The following is a 22,154-nucleotide window of genomic DNA, read 5'->3' on the forward strand; positions in this document are numbered from 1 at the left end:
CACTTGCTAAGTACCCTGAAAGTTCTTCCCTCTGAAAAGGATTTGCTAGCTGTTGTTTATAGCTAAGGAAAGAGAGTGGCTTGATATGTTTAAGAAGAGAGTAGACATGAGATACTGTCAGGTCTGCACAGGATTGGAGAGGGATCTAGAAGGCCTGGTACACCCCCAGTGGAATTGCTGAGGATTGAGAGCTAAACTTCCTGGGGAGGCTGAGACCACCATGGTAAGGGAATAGGTAGCCATGGGATGGATGCCTTGACATGAAGAGTCTATGCCAGGACCTGGAAAGCAGGCATTTCAGATGCTCTCAGAGCATCTGAAGCAAAGAAAATCAAGATGGAGCCAAGTTACTGCAGAAAGGGAACCACTGTACTCTGAAAAGACCATGAGTTATACCAGCTTTAAGCTACTTCAGCAGCAGGTAGAGCAAGATGTGAAACCATGACTCAGAGTCTAGTTAAGATCACTTATGGTAATCTAGAATTTATTATAAGTCAGGAAGAGAAGAACATGCAGACCATAGGCCCCTTTGTCAAATCTCTGGGCACAGGTAGGTATCCCCGTGCACCTAGAGCGGGCCTGCATTGGGAAGGAAACGATGGAACACCCTTTGAGATGGGATGAATAACCTTGATAGTAAGTGTGAACTATGACTTCACTGAGTATTCACCTCATAATGAATTACATTCCCTTAGGAAGTTTAAGTTTTTCTGAAGTACACTTATGGAGGAATAAAGCATCATATTTTATTCTTTCCACATTTGAGTGGGAGCAAATACAGTTTTTACATATATATATATATATGTATATATATATACACACACACATACACACTCAAAGATATATACATACAAATCTAAGAATAGAAAACTAAAGTATCTGGGAGGAAAACCATCTTGATCTCTCTGCAGAGAAAAAAATATTTGTTCGATTGATTCTATGGAAATTGGAATGAATGAAAATGTGTAGCTCTAAGAGTCTTCGTTTTACTTATTAAAATGATTTATGAACAGTTTTGAAAAACAGAAACTCTTTGGTATACACCCTCAGAATGTTTTCAGACAGTCATAAGAATTCATGTCCCAGAGTTAAATTATTCTGATAGATGTAAATATCAATATCAAAGAAGTGCAGAATAAAAAATTCTTACTTCTTAAGTGAAAATGGGATATTGAGGCAGTTAACAGCTGAGGGTAAGACGGGGGAACCCATCTTAGATGAGGTGCACAGGAAAAGTATCTCCAAGTAAGAAACATGTCAGACAGGACAGAAACATGAGAAGGGACTAATTACAAAAGGAGCTGAGAGATAGAATAAAGAAAAAGAAAAGAGAAAGGAAGACAGAAAGGCTGATAGGAAGGCATTCAGGTTAAAGAAAGGAAAGGAAGGAAAGAAAGGGAAAGAAAGAAAGAGAAAGATTCTTCCTCTGGGGAAAAGTGTGAGGCTAGGTGTTGGAAAAGAGATCGGAGCACAGAACTAAAATAAGAACAGAGTAGCTGCAGTGAGACGAGCAAGGTGGAAAGTGACACCAGATGACACTGGAGCAAAGGTCAGCAGCCAGGACATGGCAGTCATGAGAAGGCCTTGCTGTAACTGCAAAAATGTAAGAGCTGTTCATTTTTGAAATACCAAATGTCTGACAGGGCAAAAAGAAATGAGTTCTTTGCCATGATTTAAGAATTCTGTGATCACACTTGCCTTCTAAAGTACGAAAATCCTTTCTATCACAAACACTTCTCACAAACACTTCTCCACTCTGTCGAGCTATGATGCTCTTCCTACCATCAATTCCTAATAATGCAAAGATGCCCAGTGTACGAGCACTGTAGAGTGTGTGTGTGTGTGTGTGGTTTCAGAAAATAATAGTGTTTTTTTTTTTCCAATAGGAACGAGAATGTTTTGAGGCTCAAGAGTCTAGGCACACACAGTTCAACAGATTTACTTTGGGTCATACGCCTGGTCTACCACCTAGATCTACTTTACCATTTTCCTAACTGTGGTCCAGAATAGCCACAGGCCATGAGTTCTAACAGATGTGATTTCCTCCTGTATTTATAATGACTGCTTCCATATTTCTTCCTCTTCTCTTATAAACTCTGCGTCCACAGTCTAATCCCCACCCTCCTTGGAGTCAACTAACAAACCTATTTCATACTCTATTAATGATTCTTTCTTTTTTCATTTTTCCAAATATCTTTTCCAAAGCAGAGATTATTAAATAAATTATTTCCCAGAACACTCAGAAATGATTGAATTAATCAGAAAGTTTTAAGTAGAATTGATTTCTGAGGAATACACGAATTTCTGGAAGGGGGCAAATCATGATGAGTTCCTAGACTCTTTTGCAAAATTTGGCAGTTCATAAAATAAATTAGAGGTTTCAACCTGTTTTCTGAGGAAAATAAAACAAAACAAAACACAGTAACTGCAAGCACTATAAACTCTTACAATTAATAAAGTTTCCAAGGTTTTTATTATCTTTATTTTATTTCTATTATAAATAATTGTAAAATATAATGTACTATGAAAGTCCTTTTGTATTCATTAATTGTATTTATACTTAATAACCACTGGAGTTCCCTGATATTTAATTAGATTATTTATTTTTCATTTTGTTAGGTCAGATTTCAGTATCTAAAAGATGAGTGGGGTAGCTGTAACTTCTACTAATGAAGACATTGACTTTTTGGAGACATTTTCTCTAACCCGTTTTCCCTCAAGTGCTTTGCTTAAACTATTTTTCCAAAGTAAGATAAACTTTTTCAAAGGCTGAATTAGGGTAAGTTGAGACAAACATATTTTATTTCAGATATCCAATGAAGAATATATTCTTAAAATTGCCAGCAGCAGTAAATGACATACAAACAGAGCAAACAGCACGCTGAGCCCCAGCAAGTCCACCTGTCCTTTGTGTGCATTCTTTTCATCTTTCCCACAGTCTTTAGGTGTCGCTAAAGAGGCTCCTAATAAATTGTTATATAGTCTTAGTATTCCAAAAATTGCAAGGAGGAATCATCGATGTCAAGAATTCTTTGAAAAAGCTACGTAAGAACCGAAGGTTGACACACTCTCTCTCTGAGTGTGGTTCCCAACAGGAAGCCAATGTGTACTGCATGCCTAGGCTTCAGTCCAAGCAATTATCTCTTGGCTAGAGTCAGGATGAGCAGAGATCCAAGTGTCATCGCTAGATGACACTGAGAAGAAAGTGGCATTTGGTGGCTGAATCAAGCAAAACTCTGATCTTTGATTCATGGTGCTGTCTTGTATCCTGGGATGAGCTAAGAAATTAGTGTGTTCCCTTTCATTTGTTGAAAGGAGCAGCCAAGTCTCTGTGGGTGATATTCTGTTAGGAACTGGAAAATTCACTACACCAGAAATGGGCAGCCATCCTAAATTTTCTATAAGATAAATTAACTTGGACAATATCATTGGAACTTCTACCTGGGGTGATCCAAAAGTAATGATAATTTCGATCAAAAAGTATAAATTCAAGTGTATTTGAGTTAAGAGGGCTCATAATCACTAAGAGAAAAACAACAAAAATCTTTTCCTTCAGACTATACTACAAAGCTACAGTAATCAAGACAGTATGGTACTGGCACAAAAACAGGAATATAGATCAATGGAACAGGACAGAAAGCCCAGAGATAAACCCACCCACATATGGTCACCTTATCTTTGATAAAGGAGGTGAGAATATACAATGGAGAAAAGACAGCCTCTTCAATAAGTGCTGCTGGGAAAACTGAACAGCTACACGTAAAAGAATGAAATTAGAGCACTCCTTAACACCATACACAAAAATAAACTCAAAATGGATTAAAGACCTAAATGTAAGACCAGACACTATAAAACTCTTAGAGGAAAATATAGGCAGAACACTCCATGACATAAATCACAGCAAGATCCTTTTTGACCCACCTCCTAGAGAAATGGAAATAAAAACAACCAAATGGGACCTAATGAAACTTAAAAGCTTTTGCACAGCAAAGGAAACCATAAACAAGACCAAAAGACAACCCTCAGAATGGGAGAAAACATTTGCAAATGAAGCAACTGACAAAGAATTCATCTCCAAAATTTATAAGCAGCTCATGCAGCTCAATAACAAAAAAACAAACAACCCAATCCAAAAATGGGCAGAAGACCTAAATAGACATTTCTCCAAAGAAGATATACAGACTGCCAACAAACACATGAAAGAATGCTCAACATCACTAATCATTAGAGAAATGCAAATCAAAACTACAATGAGATATCATCTCACACCGGTCAGAATGGCCATCATCAAAAAATCTAGAAACAATAAATGCTGGAGAGGGTGTGGAGAAAAGGGAACCCTCTTGCACTGTTAGTGGGAATGTAAATTGATACAGCCACTGTGGAGAACAGTATGGAGGTTCCTTAAAAAACTACAAATAGAACTACCATATGACCCAGCAATCCCACTACTGGGCATATACCCTGAGAAAACCATAATTCAAAAAGAGTCACATACCAAAATGTTCATTGCAGCTCTATTTACAATAGCCCGGAGATGGAAACAACCTAAGTGTCCATCATCGGATGAATGGATAAAGAAGATGTGGCACATATATACAACGGAATATTACTCAGCCATAAAAAGAAACAAAATTGAGCTATTTGTAATGAGGTGGATAGACCTAGAGTCTGTCATACAGAGTGAAGTCAGTCAGAAAGAGAGAGACAAATACTGTATGCTAACACATATATATGGAATTTAAGAAAAAAAAAATGTCATGAAGAACCTAGGGGTAAGACAGGAATAAAGACACAGACCTACTAGAGAATGGACTTGAGGATATGGGGAGGGGGAAGGGTAAGCTGTGACAAACTGAGAGAGGGGCATGGACATATATACACTACCAAACGTAAGGTAGATAGCTAGTGGGAAGCAGCCGCATAGCACAGGGAGATCAGCTCGGTGCTTTGTGACCGCCTGGAGTGGTGGGACAGGGAGGGTGGGAGGGAGGGAGACACAAGAGGGAAGAGATATGGGAACATATGTATATATATAACTGATTCATTTTGTTGTAAAGCGGAAACTAACACACCATTGTAAAGCAATTATGCTCCAATAAAGATGTTAAAAAAAAAAAAAAAAGAAAACAGATCCTGAATTAAATGCATATGACTCTGTTGCCTGAGAGAAGGCAGTGCTGATGATTTCACATATATATGAATGTAAACTGAGGCGCTAAAGTCTATGCCTGGGACCAATCCTGGTGCTGCTCTGATTAAGGTTAAATGAGAAATCTCTTTCCCAAAATGGCATCTTTTAACATTTAATAAAAATTAACTGAAGTGCCTACTATATGTGATGTCCTATACTAAGTATCAGGAATTCAGAGGGAAACACAAATTACCCATAGTCTTTCCATCAAGGGTATCCCCTGTCTGAGGGAGGCGGACGTTAAGCATGTTAAGGCACAAATAAAAATCTAATTATAGGTGGCGATTAGGACTCTACTGAAAGGTGCTGGTGGGAAGTGAGGAGCTAGTGAGAACAAAGAAGTGGAAGTACTGTAGCTTGGGGCGGCAGTGTCTCACTCTGTAGCCAAAGCCCCACCTGAATTTTTTCGCGCTCTTATATGATCACCTTAACAAACTATGCAGTGACGTTTGGTGTGTTTTGAAGACATAGCTGGTGTCTTTGTATGCAATGTTTTAATCTGCCGTAGGGGTTTGCCATATCTGTAAACTCCACTACTAGGTCAAAGGTTCCTGACCAGCCTGCTTCAGATACCTTAATCCGAGTGTCTAAAGAGCCGATGAAAATATTTACTTCTTAATTTTGATATATTTATATACAGCAAAACCAAATTAATGTTCTGCTTAGCAAGAAACATCAACTGAAGCATAATTTAAAGTTTATGAGAACTTTTAAATAATGTCCTTGACTACTCAGCTTTAGAATTCGGCACAAATTATATTTTCAAACTCTCATAGCAAATCTAAACTTAATTAAAAGAATATTCTAAGTGTTTTTTAAAGCCAGTGATGACATTATGATGTCCAAATCCTATACCATTAATATGTAAATAACTGTAAACGTAGTCACATAGTTGAAGTATGTTTTCTGTCAAACCCGTTCAGCTGCAACATGCATTTATTGTAGTACAGTGAAATAAGAAAAAAAACGTAATTATTGGTCATTCCCACCACGACAGTAGGAATCAGAGATATGGGAATAATACTGCTCTCTTGTTAATTCATAACACTCAGAAGCCTTATAGCTAAATCCCTGTGTGCCTCTTTTCCTATAACAAAATTTTAGAAAAGGATGATAAAAAGCAAATAAAAAGGGAATACAGTTTTCCCTTAACTTCAATCAAAGTTGGGTAAATGTCAACATTCTGGAAGAATCCAAGAAACACTTGACAATGGCAAAATGATCAAGAGTGACATAATCAACAATTCTACTTTTTTTTCTGGTCTGAAGTTTGAGGAGTTGCACTTACTAACAAGATTACACACTCTTTCGTTTTCATTAAAAAAATAAAAATAATCATGGATGATACAGAGGAGAAATTTACAATCTGTACCTTTTATCCTAAGTTACGCAGCTCAAGTTGCAACTGTCAGCTCCAAATATATTTTATAATAAGGGCACAGAGTTAAAATCTTGATGGACAATAATATATCAGGTTGCTATGGACAAAGAATAAGACATTTCCACTATGGCTTCTGGAAACAACCATTATATTGGTGGTCTTCCCTATTCGCCAAGATTAATCAAAAATGACTGTCTTATGTTTGCTTTACACAGGCAGACAAAATCTTTTAAATTCATGATTCAATGTTCAACATTCTAGTTGATTATTTTAATCACATCACACACAGAAGTACTTCAGTCATCCAATATTTCCCAGGAGGCACAGCCTCAAGTGCCATCTCTAATCTTTTTAGAGCACCTTCTTCTGCTGCCGTTCATTAATTAAACAGAGTTTTGCTGATGATTCTTTTGGCTGCTGTTCCCCTAGAAGCTGCCCGATCTCTTGTCATCATATTGTTTCCTTCATCGCAACCACGCTGGTTCATCATCAATTATTTTCCTCCTTCAGAACTATTTTCCTCTCTTTGACGACTTGATAAATCTTTACAACCAAATTCTACCTCACTTATTCAAATTACTTTTCTTCAAAGGCACTACCGCTCTGTCTTTGTAATCATTTCCTTATTCCCCAAAGGAGTTTAAGACTCCAACATCAACTACAGACATACATAAGTAAGTGCCCAGATTAAAGAGCAAAATTTCAAGCCAGGAGCCAAGTTTGATACTAATATCCGTGTCATTCAGAAAGGGTCAGGAACTGGGGTAGCAATAGTAATCTATTCATTTATTTTCATTCACTCAATGTATTCAGTGCTATAATTCATTCAGAGCTATATTGATTAAGTACCCGTGTTGTGTCACCACTGTTCTGGACACTCTGGTGGGCAAAACCGAAGTGGCATTTTTGGCAGATTGTGTTTCTCAACAGAGTCATACCCACATGTCCCTCTCATCATGTAACTTTGACATTTCCACCATAGAGGGATGAGGGCCTATGTTCTTTCCCCCTGAATGTGGATGCACTTGCAACTATGGCAGAAGTAACGTTATTTGACTCCTGAAGCTAGATTTACAAAGCCACACAGTCTCTGCCTGGTACTTCTGTGACACTCACGAGTGGCAATAAGTTACTATGTAAGTAGTCTGACTGCTCTGAGGTGGTAGCCATGCCGTAAGGAAACCCAAATAAGCAGCCAGCAAGAAATGAGTACTCCAGTTTTGATTGAGTTCACTACCAAAAGCCATCACCACCTTGCCAGCCACATGAGTGAGCCATCCAGAAAGTGGACCTCAGCCTCAAGTCAAGCATGGAGCAGAACAAGTCATCCCCACAGAGCCCTGCCCGAAATGCAAATTCCATAACTACTGTTGTTTCAGTCATTAAAGACAGTCAGTAAGTTTTGGAGTGGTTTGTTACTCAGCAATAGATAACTGCTACATCCCAGACCTCAGAATACTTACAGCCTACAGTGGAAGATACAAAATGTTACCAACTTACATCTCTATGACATACTGTGATATACACCCTGTTGTCATATAGTTCACTCTGTTTGGGTCAGTGGGGTAAGAACAAACACCCTAGGAAGCCACACTTCCAACTGAAACTTCACCTTTGTATGAAAGAGAAAGAGCTGTTTCTTCCTCATAAACTTCACTGCCATTTTCTGGAACACATGGCATATAAATCCAGGATCATCACGAGCATGAGAGTTATGTTTGCAATTCAGTTACAGCTCTAGCCAAAACCTTGACATTCAGAAGGCTCCACAAAGTCAAAGTCCAGGAAACCAGAAAATAATTTAACCCCTTTTGCCAGAACACTCTTCCTAAACCTTAATATAATCATGGACTATTAATCCCACTGCTGGGAAGCTTTCTTTTTAAACTACCACACCTGGAATCTAATGATAATGATGATGTTCCTACTCTATTGCACCTACTACTGATAATAATACATTTATTGATCGATTACTACTACTAAATATTTTACTAAGCATTGAGTATACATTTTCTCACTTAATCATCAAGTAACCCTATAAGATAAATGCTAATGTTATCAACGTTTCATGGAAAAGGAAATTGAAGCATAGTAAAGTGAACTCAGTTGCCCAAGGCCACCCAACGTGTGAGCAGTGGTGTTGTGTTTGAACTCAGATAGCTTCAACCCACAGCCTGTACTCTTAACCACTGTGTACACTGTCCTCTTTTGTACTACGGCAATGCCTTTCTCGGTTTACTCATCTTAACTGCCCAATTGATAGCAAGTTCCTGAGGGCAAGAATCAAGTCTTAGTCATATTTTATCTGTATAACCAATAATGAAGTGCCTGGTAAAAGTATGTTTGGTGCTATGTAAATAGACATTACATAAACCCATGATGGGATGAACTGTATAAGTCACTTCTCCTTCCTGGTAATATCCTTAACAGGAAGGTGAGGTGATTACAGTAGGTAGTCAGAAATATCCGTTTCAGCTCTGAAATTCAATTATTCTCTGACCTCTACTACCTTTTTTTTTAAAAAAAAAAAAAAAACCCTTCACCCTTAACATTTTTTGAAATTTATTTTATTTATTTTTGGCTGTGTTGGGTCTTTGTTGCTGCGGGTGGGCTTTCCCTAGTTGGGGCGAGTGGGAGTCACTCTGCCTTGCAGTGCATGGGCTCCTCATTGCAGTGGCTTCTCTTGTTGAGAAGCATGGGCTGTAGGTATGTGGGCTTCAGCAGTTGTGGCACGTGGGCTCAGTAGTTGTGGCTCACGGGCTCTAGAGCACAGGCTCCATAGTTGTGGTGCACGGGCTTAGTTGCTCTGCGACACGTGGGATCTTCCCGGACCAGGGATCGAATCCATGTCCCCTGCATGGGTAGGCGGATTCTTAACCACTGCACCACCAGGGAAGTTCTGACCTGTACTACCTCTAAGTGAGGCAGGAACTGAGAATTTTCATTGCCTTACCCCTAGACTAGAAAATAAGATGTTTCATAGGGTTGTACTGAGACTGGCTTCTCCTCTTAGCATTGGGATTTCCTGTGCTACTTTAATGAAAGAGTTCATTCTCTACAGATCCTTGAGAGTCACTCAGTTGAAAGAGTCAGTCACACCTTTGTTCCTAGAGATTGGGGGAGAAACAGAAAATTCCTCAAGGCCCACAGGGCTTGGCAGTTCTTAGGGGAGACAGAGATCAAGGTTGGGATGCCATTATCACTCTTTGGGTCTCTTTGGTCCTCAGGAACGACCCATTCAAGGCCTCCTCATCACAAGGTAAGAGAAATGAGAAGCTGAAGCTCCTTTTGCAAGGTGGCAAAATGAACTCCACATTTTATAGCCTAGTTCTTGGAATTTGATGTATAAATGCTGTGGAATGCTGAGTCGGCTTTAGGAGGGAGATGATCTACCTCTGCTACCTAGTTTAATTTTGCTTTTTGTGGGGGGAGGGGAAGAGGAGGGAGGTATTAAGTTCATTGCCAAGCAAAATTACTCAGCACAACCCTCCCTATTTGAGCTCTCACAAATGAGAGGCATGGATCTCTGCCTCAGATTCTCTGCTCCACTTAGGTGTCAGAGACATCACATCAAAGCCTTTTACTTTTCCTCTCAGAAATGCTTGTATTTTTCCCCTGTGACATCTACTGACTACTCTCTCATATAATTTACCTGGACTTCCTGGGTTGTAATGTTTTACTATTTCCCCAGCAATGACTTTAGAAAAGCATTTTGTTACCTACAGGACACAGTTCATGCCCTCCTTTTCTTACTTATAGTCTTGCCAAGTTGTCTGTAAAATGAGTCATTTCCCTTACTCACTAACATGGTAAAATGAAAGTTGCCATCTTTGGCAGGGAAGGAAAATAGCCTAAATGGGTAGAAACCGTGTTTGACTAAAGGGTTAATATATGGCAGTTTGACACTACAGATATTTAAACATTTTCCCTGTCTGTAACCACAAGTATTATATTACATTCCTATTGGATCTGCCTACAGTAGTACTTGGCTCTCTTTTCTTCATGTGTTAAATATACATTTCCTTTATAGCTAACAGTTTGGTCAACTCCTGGAATTTATATCTCTTCTATGAGCCTCACTGCTCTGTGATTTCCTGGGGACCACTCCTAGACTCATCTTACTACTCATCCTAGTGGACCCTTGTAAATATTGACCCTTGGTATCTGTCATTACAGTGATGATCGACACAAGCAGGCACTTCTGCGAGCCTGCCAAGATGACTCATTCTCCCAGGGTTACCCAACTGCCTTGCTCACATTGGATGTTGGCCAATTTCCTCCAAATCAATGTGGGAGAGCACCAAACTTCTATTTTTTGTCCCTCCTTTGTTCTTTGACAACAGCGTCTAATGACCACACTCTCCCTCCTCTGTTTCCATGGCTAGTAACCCTGAGGTCACTTTGACTCAGATTCTTTCTTTGAGATGAACATTAGTCAGACTGTTAGGAATTCATGTATGTATAGCTTGGCAAAGAGGTATATAGAACATTGGAATGACAGTCACACACCGTCCTGGGCTTTTGGTTTCCCTTATTGCTTTCAGTCTGCCTCACTGTGTGGAAACACTGAGCTCCCTGCTTCTTTCTAACCTTCAATGGTTTGGTATCTTTGATTGCTTAGTCTCCTTATAAGATCTGAATCCACAAATCTCCTCTTTTACACCTGTCATGAAGAATTACAGCATTTTTGAAACATGCAAATAGTCTCTTTACTGCTTGGCCTCCTTCCAAACCTCTACCTTCCTTTCTTCCATTTATTCATTAGACATTTATTGAGCACCTATTATGAACTGGTATTGTTCCACATACTGTAGCTAACTTGTTCTACAAAAGAAATGAGATTCCTGGTGCTTATATTTCTGGAAGGCAGGGAAAGGAGGGACCAGAAAAAAGAATAAACTATAAACAAGATAACCATTGAAGAGATGAATTAACTAACAGCAATTATAAGGGGTAAATGTAATAGAGAGTGACTGGGGGCGGTAGGACTATCAAAGAAGATTTCCGAGTTCAGATGAAATGATCCTGAGAAGGAAGGGAGGAGTTCCATATTTGAAAGAATCTAAGATAGTAAATCTTAGAAGTTCTTATCACAAGAAAAAAAAATTGTTTGTAACTGTGTAAGGTGACAGAGGGTAACTAGACTTATTATAGTGATCACTTAGCGGTGTATACAAATACTGAACTATTAGGTCATACACTTGCAACTAACACTGTACGTCAGCTTTACCTCAATAACAAAAGGAGTTAGTCATGCGACCAATGTTTTACAATAAGAACATATTTTGGGCAAAGGGAACAGCATACTCTGTGATGGGAAAAACTTAGCCAGACAAAAGAACAGAAATAATGCAATAAAAATGGTTGAACCAAGCATAAGAGCAGGAAGGCATTGCATCTCACCCATATTACCAAAGGTTAAACAAAGAATTAGTAACGATAAAGATGACACTGATCATTTACTTCTTCTATTCATTTGTTTCAGTGACACGTGAAGGAACTCAGCTTAACCCATTAGATACTGAACCAAAAATCTGTGAGACTGCAATCAGGCAACCAATTCAGTACATCTGGTTCTGTTATATTACCTCAGCCTGTCCTTCCTTTCCAACTTTCTTTCATAAGAATATATCTTTGAATTCTACAGAAACATGAGTGTGGGATATAGCATAACACCAAATTTTGAGAATTAGGAGATAGAAATATATGCATATGTGTTCCAAGAAACAAGCACAAGACTATTTAGAGTTATGCTATTCATATCAGTCAGACGAACAAATGCCATTTATTCTAAAATGGATTAATTTTAGAATACTTACAGTAGAATAAATTGTGATACATTCATACAATAGAATGAAAATGACCAAGGTAATGCTACAAAAAAGAACATGAATTACTATCACAAATGTTGAGTTGTGTGAAAGAAGATAGACATAAAGGCATATACACTACTACAAATCAGTTTATCTGAAGTTAAAAGTACATTTAAAAACATCATTTTTGTTTGTTTTTGCGGTACGCGGGCCTCTCACCGCCGCGGCCTCTCCCGCCACGGAGCACAGGCTCTGGACGCGCAGGCTCAGCGGCCATGGCTCACGGGCCCAGCCGCTCTGCGGCACGCGGGATCCCGCCGGACCGGGGCACGAACCTGCGTCCCCCGCATCAGCAGACGGACCCCCAACCACTGCGCCACCAGGGAAGCCCTAAAAAACATCATTTTTGAATGCATGTGAATGTGTAAAACTATAAAGAAAAGCTAAATTATAATCATGACCCTCAGAAGAAGGGCAGTAGGGAGGGGGGAAGGAATGGAGTCAGAAGTAGGCTGGGCTGCTCAGCAAATCTGGGAAGCAAGCAATTATCCATTTCTTGACCTGAGTGGCATTACATACGTGTCTTTTTTCTTTTTTCTTTTTTCTTTTTTTTTTTGATAAATCAGTGACCTACATATCTTTTATTATAGACTCATCCTTAAGGATACTAAATTTCACAATAAAAATTGGTTAAAAGTAGAGAATAACATAGTTCCTAGTATACACTAAATATTCCATTCATTTAAAAAGATGGTATTATTAGTTTGGATAAGACATTTCTCCTTACCTGGAGAAGGATTAGGTGAAATGTTTTCTAAATACCCTGATAGCTCAAAGGAAAAAAAAAAAAAACACACCTATTTTAAGAAACAGTTTAGGGACTTCCCTGGTGGCATAGCAGTTAAGAATCTGCCTGCTAATGCAGGGGACATGGGTTCCATCCCTGGTCCAGGAAGATCCCACATGCCGCGGAGCAACTAAGCCCATGCACCACAACTACCGAGCCTGCGCCCTAGAGCCCGTGAGCCACAACTACTGAAGCCCGTGCACCTAGAGCCCGTGCTGCACAACAAGAGAAGCCACCGCAATGAGAAGCACGCACACCGCAATGAAGAGTAGCCCCTGCTCGCTGCAACTAGAGAAAGCCTGCGCGTAGCAAGGAAGACCCAACGCAGCCACACATACATACATAAATACATAAATATACATATATATATATATTTATATATATATAAAAGAAAGAAACAGTTTAACCTACTGAGTCTACTAGCCTACTCTGTACACAGTTCCCTCGGTGTAACATGAAATCCAGATTTATGTTTGTACAAACTAACATTTGGAAATAAGCATTAATAAATTAAAAAATATAATTCATCATTGCTAGAGTAATTTAGATCTTACTGTGTGTTCCATAGCCATTGAATTTCTATTTTGCCTTTCTTTACATGTGCATAACTAATAGACTCATTGCAATAGTTTATGTCTGTTTTCCCTGCTACTTTAACAACTGAATGGAGGTAGGGCCCTTTCTTGTTTTAATGACTGTAGAATCCTTGGAATCTGCAGTACTATGTGGCACACAGCGGGCAGTGAAGAGTGTTCTGTGGTTCTACTGATTCAAGTTATCCTATCACAGGGCTCACGGTACTTTTAGAAGTGAAAAGTAATACTAGCTGTTAGAACAGATGCACGCAAAAAAAAAAAAAAAAAAGAAGAGATGCACGCAAATTCTCAGTGACGGATAGTAGCTTTACTGGCAGGGTCTGAAACAGTGGTGCTCCTGTGTCACTAGTGATGGGGGCACAATGAGAAATCCTGGCAGAGCCTCCATCACCAGCGACACACAGGAGCACCACCGTTCCAGACCCTGCCAGTAAAACTATTATTAACTATTACAGTTTGGTTGAGCCTGCAAAAACTACTCAATTGACTTTTTTCACCCAGCCTTATACACCCTTCCCCACCAGAAAGCAGGTGAAGGAAAGATATTGAATCGGCATTTGAAAGGATTTCACTTCTCTCCTTTCCAAGCCACCCTTCAGTGTGACCAATATCAGTGATTACTTTATGTTATGAAACTAGAGAGTAAACATTTATGTTTTTGTTTGGTTGTGAAGACGTAGATGTACACACACACACATACACACACACAAAGAGAAAGAGAAAGAGAGAGCGAGAGAGTACTTGCAAGAGTGTTTTAGAGAATGTCTCAAAACATTCAACATTCAAAACAGAGAACAGTTCTGCTGGAAGATTAATATTCATTCTCACATAGTGCTGGGTAAGTTTGAAATTAAAACCTCAATTCCTTGATTCATATCAATAAAGGGATATTTCCAAGAACCTCTTTTTCACATCAAAACCTTAATTTGTCAAAGCAAACAATGTCCTTCTTTTTGCAAATGCTTATTACCTTTTCAGACTATTCCTAAACTGCACGTTCTTTCTTATTAAAATTCAGCTACAGATATGTTGGCCATTCAAGACAGATGCTGACATTTTAAATTTTCTAATAGGTTACCTTCAAGTGCTGAGTGATCACCAAGAACTGGAAATGGTGGATAATCTGCCTCTGTGATTCCAGACTAGAGCTCACAGAACCTTTGGGTAATCAACATATAGAACAGCATCACAGCACTGGGGTGGTTTAAACATGGACAAACTGGCATAGGTAATGTGGTTGAGAATCAAATCACTGAAGTACTGAAGATTAAACAGAATTAATGAATATTATGCTGCAGTCTCCATAAATGAGCCAACAAATATGCAGCAAAATCCTGAACGGCAGCCTTGAAATAAGGAGCTTAATGTAATTCAATGTTTATTGGTTTGCCTAGAAACTAACTTAGAAGGGGGTTGGGCAGGCAGGACTACAAAACGTGAAGGGTTCATAGGTTTACTAAGGAAATTATTAACTCTGAACTGCGTGGCGATGTGAGATATAAGTTCTCCAGTGGTCTCCTCGTCCACAAGCCCCTTAATATATTAGAAGGCAAGGTTAGAGGGCATGCAGAGAGGCTGCTATACAGTGACAGAGCAGTGCTTAGGGCTCCAGACAATCATGGACAGCAAACGTCCTCATATTCGAACCTGCCGTCATTGCAACCAGAGATTATCTCCCCTTCTTGACAAACTGCATCTGTGGGTAAAGCTTGCTTATTGATTTTTCCTAAAATATCTTTCTCGAAACATACCGCTTAGGACTTGGTTATTACATGAGAAATTTCACCAGTTAATTAGATTACTAAGGATGCTAAACATTTAAAAAAGGACAGGTAGGGGATGGGAGAGAGGGTTAGAAGACAGTTGAATAGCTCTTATGATAAGAAAATTAACAGGCTGTGAAATGGGGCATGCGACTTCATTCAAAAGCCTTTTGGAAGAGGAGGGATTAGTTTTTAAGTTTTAATTGCAAACCACAATGCCTTAAGGAGTCACTGATATCACTCATGTCAGAATCCCTGTCGTTAGTTCAGCTTCTTGTATTTATTCAGATATAGAAACTGAAGAGCTGATGCCCAGGTGGCAATTGAAGAGGTATCATTTTAGCATTTCCTCTAAAACCATTAAGTAAATAGCCCTCTCACTTTTAGCACAGTGCACACGCAGTGCACATGCAGTGCACACACAGGAGACATCGTGCTTTAGCATCTTAGCTTGAAAGAGCTGCTCAGGGAGGACATATTTTCTCCTAATTATTCTTGACAGGTATTAGGTCAGATTAATTATTTTAAAATTCACCTGAACAACAGCGTCTTTGCTAATTACTTCAGGGCATATACGTAATTCATTTACAACAGGGAAAAAAGGAAAAGACTAGGGGAGAATTCAAACCCTGACCCCTTTGGTGGACAATGCATAAAAAGAGGTCCCTTTGTGACCTAAAAGGGGGCATAGGGAGCAGAGAGTATCTGGAGCCTTTACTTCAGAATGAGGATAAATGTTTCTTTATATAAATATCCCTATTTATATATTTATGTGTTTTAAAGTATCCATATTTAAATTATTTTTAAAGATACATTTGAAACTAGTTTAGAACATATATGTCAGAGTAAGACAGTGAGTGGTTAAGAACATGAATTTTAGAGAAAAGATTTTCCCAGCTCAACCTCTTGCAAGCTTTGCGACCTTGGGCAATGTACATACCTCTTGAAGGTTCAGGTTGTCCTTGTTAAACTAATAATAGCATTTAGCACCTACCTTACGGCTTGTTGTAAGAATTAAAATATGAGATATGTAAACCACAGCATGTGACAAAGAGTAAGTAATATTTGTTAGGTATTATCATTTCTACAGAAACATAGGAAATTAAATAAATGTTTGCCTAGACACTTTGAAGCTAGTCCTAAAAATTACCTTTAAAATGAATTATACCTGTTGGCTTGAACTGCATTAGAAAAGCCCCTTTAAATTTAGGTTCAAATTTCTACAGGGAAAGATGGATTAAAATATTTCAGTAGACTAAATATCCACTGATATTAAGCAAAAGTCAAAACTGTCCAGGGGCTCTCAGGCTGATAGGAGAGTGTTAGTGCATATGACTTGTCCAGGCCCTACTCAGGTCTCTGAAAGCATTTCGAAACCATTGATTTGTCAGAGAAGCCCAAAGGAAGATTTTTTATATGAAATCTCCTAATATTTAAATGCTTGCTCAGAGGTTTTTTAATAATCATATGAGACAAACTTATTCTCACATCGGTTTTTATTAACTGAAGAATTCTAGGGTAAATTACGGATTTGGGAACTCATAATCCAGCATTTAGATACATATAAACTGAAGACTAATTTTGCTGAGAAAACAAACTAGGTTCAGCCTCTGTTACAAAGGATCGTTTTGATTTCCTTTTCAAATACTAGAATATATTTACAGCTTAAAAATTAGATGGAATAGAAGCCATTAAAATTGATGACATTGAAGGAAGGAAATAGTAGAAATATTTTCCAAATGCAGACCCAAGTTGAAAATACAACTTGTAACACCATCTGCATCAGCGCCATCTATTTTGTTGCCTAACACATATGTTAACATCGTTGTCACTACTTTAATTTACACATCTCTCTTGAAAAACAACTGGATACTGAAGAGAATGCACGCCTCACCAGGCATGTGAGGCAGAAGTCTGGATGGTGCTAATCACATGTGGCCAAGAAGACGCTTTCTTACTTTCCATGAAGGAACTGTGTGTCTTAACACTATCATTAATCTACAAGGACAAAATGTGAATAGAATCCTTTGACTATTTTAGGGTGAAACTCAGCTATTACAGTGAAAAAAAAAGGAAATAAATGTGCTCAGGGTGGGGTGGGAAAAAGAATGCAACTATCTTAAATTGCCAAATGGCTGATTGGAATAATCATCAGGTACTGGCCATTCCTGGTGTTGTGTCTTCTCTTCTCCAGAGTAACAAACGCTCGTGAGATACTGAGTCTGAGGAGGTCACAGATGCCCACATTTCTCCTCATTGAGGAGGTAGCTGAGTTGGTTGGATGTGAATAAAATGCTCAGAAACAGAATAATTAAAACAATAACAAGACTTCCCTGGTGGTGCAGTGGTTAAGAATCCACCTGCCAATGCAGGGGACAGGGGTTCGAGCTCTGGTCCGGGAAGATCCCACATGTCGCAGAGCAACTAAGCCCGTACACCACAACTACTGAGCCTGCGCTCTAGAGCCCGCGAGCCACAACTACTGAAGCCCACAAGCCTGAAGCCCGTGCTCCACAACAAGAGAAGCCACTGCAATGAGAAGCCCACGCACCGCAACGAAGAGTAACCCTGGCTCGCCACAACTAGAGAAAGCCTGCGTGCAGCAACTCAGACCCAACGCAGCCAAAGATAAATAGCTAAATTAATTAATTTTAAAAAATAAAATAAAATAACAACAGGCGCCCTATTATCTTTGCGGAAATGAAAGAGGCAAACAGATTTTCGCTCATTCTGTTTTTGTTTCTCAGGGGTAAATAAGCGGTAGCTGGCTTTGGGTAAGAGCTAGCTTTCCAGAGTGAGGAGGCTCACCCGAGAAAAGGCTAAGCTTTTCAGTAAAAAGGAGATTTAAGCTTCTTTTACTTCACAGCCTAATGTTTTTGTTAAACTCTATTACAGTACCTAGGTCCCCAAATAATTTTGGGTTGAGTTATAGGAGCAGAAGGGGTAATAGGTCAAGAGTTATGAGGGTGTTTTCTCATGTAAATGGTGGTTTGATATTGTTGGTATGATACATATATTTACCTCGTTGTGTTATGATTAATACAGAGAGAGTGTATAGGGCGGTAATACTGTCTTAGCCCCTGTGAGGATAATAGTGATATTGGACTAGAAGAAAGATATTACTACAAATAGTTCTCTGATTAAGTTGATTGTTGGGGGCAGGGCTAGGTCTGTAAGATTTACTAGTAGTCATCATGTTGCCATTAGTGGAAGAAATGTTTGTAGACCACGGACTAAAATTATGTTTCAGCTATGAACACGCTGATAATTTGAATTTGCCAGGCAAAATAATATAGACGATGTGAGGCTGTGGGTGATTATTAGGGCCCTAGTTCCTATGGAACTTGAAGGTGTTTGGGTAAGAAGAGCTACTATGACAAGTGACACGTGCTTAATGGAGGCGCATGTGATGAGCTAGTTTAAGTCTGTTTTGTGCAAGCAGATTGAGCTCATTATAATTACTCCTTAGAAGGACAATATAAGGAATGGGTACCCTACATACTTTGCTAGGGGTTTCAGGATTATTGTGATTCGTAGCCACCATGTTTGCGTTGTAGGGCTGCAAGAATCATAGATCAGGCGATAAGGGCTTCTACGTGCATTTTTGACATCATAGGTGTAACCCATAAAGGGGTATTTTTACTATAAAAGCCACTTTACACACTAATCGTGTGAAAATATGGGATCAAAAGTTAGATATTGTTTGGGCTCAGTACTGCATTGTTAAAAAGTTTACCGAGCCTGTAGTATTTTGGATAGACATGAGTGCAACTAGAAGTGGAAGGGATGCCACTAGTGAGTAAAATAAAAAAGTAGAGTCCTGCATTAAGCCGTTCTGTTTGGTTTCCTCATCAAGTAATAATAACTAATGTTGGGACTTGTGTTGCTTCAAATCAGCTGTAGAATGGAATCATTTCCATGGCCTTGAATGTTAAGATTAAGAATATATGTACTATGATTAATATAGTAATAGACAGTTTGTTTGCTTTTTTCCCAAGCCAGTGATTCTTTAGGTAGCTGGAATTGCCTAGCTCTGAGTGTTAGTGGTAAGAGTCATGCCGTTCGAGTTGGTAAAGGTGCTGACAGAGGGTCAGAGAAGATTAAAGTTAAGGCTGCTGTTAGAAAGGTAAAGACTAACAAAACTAATTAGTATGCTGTAGGTTGTGGTGTGAATTCAAATTATATTGCTTTTCGATAAACGTGTTAGTGGCATGAATATAATAGTTAGAACAGTAATTTTAACACTGGAGAAGGTTTGTATTTCGATGCAATCAGTGCCATAGGTGTTTGATAATATTCCTAGCAGGGGTAACCTAGCGCAGCTTTTCAGGTTATGAATATTAGTCAGATGACAAGTATTATGCTAGCTAGAGTGAAATGGATATTTAGAATTATTAGGGTTGCTATAATGAATAATGATAATATTATTTCTTCCTGACATAGCAGAGAAGATATTAAGTGAGATCAATAAATTAATAGCCCTATAAGGGAAACTGTGAATGCTGGAATAATATTTATGTAGGCAAAAGATACTCAGTAATTATGAGTTTAATCATAGTTTAACGAGACAAAATCATTTGTTTTCATTTAAACTAATTATCATATTTGTGTCATTCTGATCCCTTTTGAGTTCACTCACAGGCTATACTTACTGCTAGTAGTGAGATCAGGATTAGTGCTATGATGAGTATTGTTTTTAGGTTGCTAGTTTGGACTGCTCAGGGCAGGGGCCGAAGGGGGGCAATTTCTCTCGATCAAGGGGAGAAATGTAACGGCTACCAGGAAAATCTTTATGGAAAATCCTATGGGGTCAAATCCGCATTTGTAAGGACTTGATTCTTCTGTATCTGTCTTTAGTAGGGGAAGTCAGAATTCGCTAAGTACAAGTAGTGAAGCTAGTACTATGTTTGTGGTTAATGCTATAAGGTTTATTATTCTTTTCAGATTGTACTAATTGACTGGAAGACAACTAATTGATACTAAAAGAACACACCCTCAACTCCATTTCACTGTACAGTAGAAACTAACACAACATTGTAAAACAACTCTACCCCAATAAAAGAAAAAACAGAATAGACCCTCATCAATAAATGGGGATGTATAGAAACAGCCATACTATGTCTACAAAGTGTATCAGGCAGTGGCTTCAAATCTGAAATGATTTGAAACTGTAGTTGGCACAGGCAGCAGACAATGAGGAAAAGTAGAGCCAATGATCATGTGTAGGCCATGGAAACCTTTGGTTATGAAGACTGTTGACCTGTGTACTCCATCTGAGATTGTAAAAGCTGTTTCATAATATTCTGAGGCTTGCAGTAGTGTAAAGTAAACTAGGGAGATTGTAATCAAAAGAGCTTGAGGAATATGCTTACAATTTCCTTCTATCAAGCTGTCATGAGCTTGGGTAATAGGTACTCCAGAGGCCAGTAAGACAGGTGTTGAAAAGTGGTACTTCTAATGGATTTAGGGGGTGAATGCCTGTTGGTGGTTAGCAACCACCTAGTTCAAGTGTAAGGGCAAGACTTGAGTGATGAAAACCTCAGAAGAAGCCTATAAAAAAGAGAACCTCTGAAATAATAAACAGAATTATGCCATATCAACATCCTTTTTGAATGAAACTGGTGTGTGATGGCCTTGAAAAGTGCTTTCCCTGGTGATGTCTCACCATCATTGACATATTGTTAACATACTAGTTAATCAGCCCGAGGATAATAAAAAAGTTGAGTTAAAATGGAATCATATGACTAGATGGGATGCTAAGAGAAGGGCTAAGAGGGCTCCTGTAAGAGGTCAGGGACGAGGATTTACTATATGATACGCATGGGTTTGGTGAGTCATTAGGTGTCATTGTGTAGGTAGAGGCTCACTCACAGGGTGAGCACGTAAGCTTGAATAAGGGCTACTGCATATTCGAGAAAAGTGAGAAGAACAAGACTAATAAATATAATGAGGGCTGTGGGAGGATTCATGCTTAATAGGGAAAGGGATGCTCCTCTGATTAGGTGAATTAACAGGTGACCGTCTGTGATACTGTCTGTTAGTCATAGGGCTAGGGCTATTGGTTGGATAAATAAGCTAATAGTTTCAATAATTACTAGCATAGGGATAAGAGGGATTGGTGCCCCGGGTGATAGAAAGCGGCCTACAGATGCTTTTGCTTTATGGCAGAAGCCAGTGATCACAGTGCCTTCTCATAAAGGGACCACTGTGCCTAAGGTTATTGAAAGTTGCGTAGGGGCGCAAATGAGTTCAGTAAGAGGCCTAGTAAGTTTGTTGGCCAATGAATAAGGGACATAAGGATTAATGCTCTGGTTTGTCCTTTATAGTTCTGGATGTTCATTATTTGTTCTGACATAAGCTGAAGAAGTCATTGTTAAAGAGAAATTATGTGGTTATTAATCAGTCGGTTGAGTGCGGGGGAAAAATACCTGGAAACATAATAATTAAAAATAACAACAGTCAGCCCTAGTATCGTTGGGGTAATAAAAGAAGCAAATAGATTTTTGTTCATTCTGTTTTTGTTTCTCAAGGGTTAAATAAGAGGTAGCTTTTTTTCTCGG

General features: G+C 38.9%; 1 pseudogene across 4 annotated transcripts in view; it reads right to left on the bottom strand.

Moving 5' to 3' along the window:
• LOC149744045 (UDP-N-acetylglucosamine--peptide N-acetylglucosaminyltransferase 110 kDa subunit pseudogene) overlaps positions 1-22,154 on the bottom strand; it is a 148,633-nt pseudogene that overhangs the window by 80,072 nt on the left and 46,407 nt on the right. The window lies entirely within an intron of this gene.

This window comes from Delphinapterus leucas, unplaced genomic scaffold (assembly GCF_059928025.1).
Source record: "Delphinapterus leucas isolate spDelLeu-1000000601 "Yukka" unplaced genomic scaffold, BTC_Dleu_Yukka2 spDelLeu_asBTCV2_sq25, whole genome shotgun sequence".
NCBI classification, from domain to species: Eukaryota; Metazoa; Chordata; class Mammalia; order Artiodactyla; family Monodontidae; genus Delphinapterus; species Delphinapterus leucas.